We start from the raw sequence: 5,066 nt of genomic DNA, 5'->3' as shown, positions 1-5,066 counted from the left end.
AGATCGTGCAGTAGAGCCTACCTCTAAGAAATTATCTAATGCATTCTGATGTGCCAGAGAATTTCGGCACATTTAATACAAATTTCTTAGATTCTAGCTTGTTTTAAATGCAATTATCTTGTATACTTATGTAATTTTAGTGTTTTTGCAGTGAATGAGGTTTAAGGACATAAGAGCATGAAAACAAAATGAAAAAGCTACAAAAAGACAAGAAAAGAGCAAAATGCATCGCAAATGTAGAAATGCGGACCGCAAATCCAACATGCGGGCCGCAGAATGCACCTGGAAATCGCAAACCACAACAGTTAGATGGCCTAAGTCCAGTGCAAGAAATGCGGTCCAATATGCGATCGCATAACGTATTTGCGGGCCGCATAATGGACCGCAAACTCGTCATGAAGGTTGTTGAAGGTGCAAAATGCGACGCAAAATGCGATCGCATATCTGCAATGCGGACCGCAAAATGTGAATGCGGTGACGGCCTGGAAACTAGGGTTTGAAATGCGATGGCCATGTCAAGAATGCGAACCGCATGTCTGTTATGCGACATATATGCGGTCGCATATTTAACCGAAAAGGGTATTTTTGTCCTGAGTTTTGACCCACTATAAATAAATTTATTGGGGTTTTGTGGGGCATCTTGTCTGATTTTGGGGCTACAATAGAAGGCTTTAATATTCCTCTCTTTTGGAAGCTTTTGAAGGAAGAATCTTGCACTTTGTAAGCTTTATGGCATTAAATATTCTCAACCCTTTGTATTTTAGTATGTGTAGCTAACTTTAAATACTAAGGTTGTGGACCCTAAATGGGTGTTATGTTAATGGGTGTTTACCATTGAATATATATATAATGGTTGGTTGATATTTATTTACTTCTCATTCTTCATTTATTGTTGGTGGTTTTTTTTATATCCGTGGTTTTCGGGTATCGCTTTTGCGAACCCGACTAGCTGTACCCACCGGGTCCCACTGTTTCAAGGCGGGTACACCACGGTTAGTTCCACGGGGCCCTGGAGACGTGGCCGGTTTGTAATGCCTCCAGTGGCCCTGCTGGGGCTCGAACTGGCGACGTGAAGGACTTTGTCCTCAAGCCTTTACCAGCCGAGCTACCCCTCAGGGTTTATTGTTGGTGGTTGAAAATATTAACAAGTGCCATTAAATTCTTGATTTGCTTGGGAAAGTAGGTTAGAATTTGGTAGAAGTAAATATCAAAGACTCAAGGCGTTAAACATTGTTTAATAGAATCGCTTAGGAATAAGTGGATTTTATTTGGCATATATTAATTTTTCTTAATTGCAACTCTTTTATATTTGGAAAAATCATAAAGAGGAAATACTACCCAACTATTGGAAAATATTGGGTAGTCAATTAGAAATCATTTGCATATCAAAAGAACCTTCCATTAGAAATATATCATATTAACACCGATAGCATTACACTTCATTGAAGGGGACACAACCTTGATTTCTTTAATCAAATTAATTACATTCTCAATATCACAATTAGTTATTTCTTCAAATCACAATCATACCATACTCTTGTTACCATTAACCGGATAGAATTATGACATAAGTCGAGTGACACACTAATCGAGTAACCTTTTCACACCTATTCCCTGTGGGATATGACCCCAACCTTGTTGGGTTACTATATTTGACACCGACCGCCTTACACTATTTAATTAAAGTGTAATTTGAGCGTATCATATTTTGGCGCCGTTGCCGGGGAATACGGTTTTGAAATTACTAATTAGTGTGTGCTTTACTTTACGTCTTATTCTATTCCATCACACTTTGCTTGTTTTGGTTGGTGTTGATAGGAAAATATGGCCGAATATGAAGAAGAAATGGAGGCGGAAATGGAAGAAAATCCTTTTGCGGACATAGAGGAGTACATTGAGGATACAAATGCTATTGTACCTCCGGTCGTCGGCACTGCAACTTTCAAGGTGGAACATGGTTTAATCCTTATGCTCAAAGCGGAGGGGTTTTTTCAGGAATTCCACTGATGATGATCCGACACAACATCTTAGAAACTTCTTGGGTGTGTGTGCAATGCACAAGCAAAATAACGTCATTGCTGATGCCCTAAGGTTGAGGTGCTTCAAGTACTCACTAGTTGGGGACGCAAGGAAATGGCTTCAAAATCTGCCACCAAACTCCATTCATTCTTGGCCCGAACTTGTCCGGGCGTTCTTAGCTAAATGGTTCCCGCAAAGTAAGAAATCTGAGCTCCGGGATAAAATCTTCTTTTTCAAGCAAGTACCGGAAGAACATCTACATGAGGCATGGGATCGGTTCAAATTATATTTGGTGAGGTCTCCCAATCATGGTTTTCCGGATTCCATCTTATTGGAAAAATTCTACATGGGTTTAGATCCGATGAACCAATCTATAGCCAAGAATGCAGCTGACGGATCTTTTATGGACAAGACATTCACAAGGGTCACACAGATCCTTGACAAAATGGCACAACATAATTAAGCTTGGCACTCCGAGGACACCATAGGTGGAATTGCATATGGTTCTCCCTCCTTGACCAACCTAATTAAGGAGAATCAAGAGAGAGATCAACTAATCGCAGGGCTTGCCACAAATGTCAATGTGTTGACAAAAATGTTCACGGAAAGTCAAACAAAAAAGGTGAATGTGGTGGAGGATGTGCAACCTATATCAAATGAAGATTTTGAGGAAGCAAACTACATCAACAACCCTAAAGGAGGGTATCAAAGACAACAATACCAAGGTCAAGGACAATAAAATCAATGGAGACCAAACCTGCAAGGGCAAGGCAACCAACAATGGCGAAATAACCAAGGTAGCTCAAATCAAGGAAATTGGAATAACAACAACAACTTCTCAAATCGGAGTTCAAATCCTTATGTTCCTCCAAAGGGTCAATATTCAAATCAAGGTTCCTCAAGTGATTCCAAGTTGGAATGCATGCTTGAACGGGTATTGCAAAATCAAGAGAAGTCCGACACTTCTATGAGGAACATGAACGAGCTTGTTGGCTCTCATACCGCATCCATTCAAAAATTGGAGATGCAAATGAGAGACCTCTCTAAGGAACAAAATCCAAAGCAAAAAGGGAACACTCCCTAGTGACACAATTGTGAACCCAAGGGGTAGTGGGAGTGGCCCAACTTCTCATATCATGGCAATTACTACTCGGAGTGGGAAGATACTACAAGGAGAGGGTGAACAAGCAGTTGAAGTAGAAGAGTCCGAACAAGGGGTTGAGGTTGAAGAGCCAAGTGTTGTCGAAATTGAAAAGATTCCGGAAGAGTTGCAAGTGCAAAAAGAGAACCGGGGAGAGGTAAAGGAAAAGGTAAAAGAGGCACCAAAAACTGTTCCACCTATTCCTAGACCTCCTCCTCCATTCCCTCAAAGACTTGCTAGGAAGGTTGATGATAGCAAACTGGAAAAATTCTATGACATTATCAAGCAATTATTGGTAGCATTTCAAGAGATGCCGGGGTTTGCTAAATATTTGAAAGATTTGATCACAAAGAAGAGAACCACCAAGAATGAAGTGGTGAACGTGACTCACCGGGTTAGTTCCATCATTGCAACATCCACCGTTCAAAAGAAAGAAGATCCGGGAGCTTTCACCATTCCATGTACTATTGGGGCACGTGATTTTGCAAGAGCCCTTTGTGATAATGGGGCTAGCATCAACTTAATGCCTCTTGCCATCTTTAAGCCAGCAGGGTTAGGTATGCCAAGGCCCACAAGTATGAGATTGCAAATGGCCGATCGTTCCATAAAAAGACCGGTGGGAATTGTTGATGATGTGCTTGTTAAGGTGGGAAAGTTTCATTTACCTGCCGATTTCGTAATCTTTGATTGTGCGGTTGACAAAGAGATCCCTATCATTTTGGGGAGACCATTCCTTGCCACGGGAAGAGCACTAATGGATTCGGAATGGAATGAGATCAAATTCTGTGTGAATGATGAAGAGGTTACATTCCAAGCAAGCAAGGGTATAAACTACCACATGAGTATGAAAGCATCTCGGTGATCGATGTTGTTGATGATGCGGTTGAAATGAAAATGGAAGAACAATGCCTCGGCGAGGAATTTGCGGCTATTTTGGTGAACTTCGATGCTGAAGATATAGAAGGATATATGGAATCGGTAAATGCATTGGAGGGGCTTGGGTCTTACACTTATGCTCCAGCAAAGCTCTCTCTCGACTTGGAGAATAGAGCCACTCCTCCCGCAAAGCCTTCTATTATCCAACCACCGCAACTAGAGCTCAAACTGCTTCCACCACACTTGAGGTATAAGTTTCTTGGCTCAAATGATACGTTACCTGTAATTGTTTCTTCTTTGTTGAATGATGTGCAGGTAGAACAATTGTTGGATGTCTTGAAGGAGCATAGGCAAGCTATTGGATGGACAACTGCGGACATCCAGGGGATTCCGCCTAGAATTTGCAAACACAAAATCCAATTGGAGAATGATACTAAACCAAGTGTGGAACACCAACGACGGTTGAACCCATCCATGCAAGAGGTGGTAAAGAAAGAAATCATCAAGTGGTTAGATGTCGGGGTAGTCTACCCCATTGCCGATAGTTCTTGGGTGAGCCCGGTGCAATGTGTGCCGAAAAAGGGAGGCATGACCGTAATTGAAAATGATAAAAATGAGCTCATCCCAACAAGAACGGTGACCGGTTGGAGGGTGTGTATGGATTATCGGAAGCTCAACAGTGCCACATGTAAAGACCATTTCCCTATGCCTTTTATTGATCAAACGCTTGATCGGCTAGCGGGAAGGTCATTCTATTGCTTCCTTGATGGATATTCCGTCTACAACCAAATCAACATAGCATTGGGGGACCAAGAGAAGACAACATTCACTTGTCCTTATGGAACTTTTGCCTTTAGTTGGATGTCGTTTGGTTTGTGCAACGCTCTAGCTACTTTTCAAATATGCATGATGTCCATTTTCTCCGACATGGTGGAGGACTTTCTAGAGGTTTTCATGGACGATTTTTCGGTGGTAGGCGACTCTTTTGAGCATTGTCTTAACAATCTTGGACAAGTGCTCAAGAGATGTG

The sequence above is a fragment of the Nicotiana attenuata genome, unplaced genomic scaffold (assembly GCF_001879085.1).
Source record: "Nicotiana attenuata strain UT unplaced genomic scaffold, NIATTr2, whole genome shotgun sequence".
Classification (NCBI taxonomy): domain Eukaryota; kingdom Viridiplantae; phylum Streptophyta; class Magnoliopsida; order Solanales; family Solanaceae; genus Nicotiana; species Nicotiana attenuata.
The sequence above is the reverse complement of the archived record's forward strand: the minus strand, read 5'-3'. Positions refer to the sequence as shown.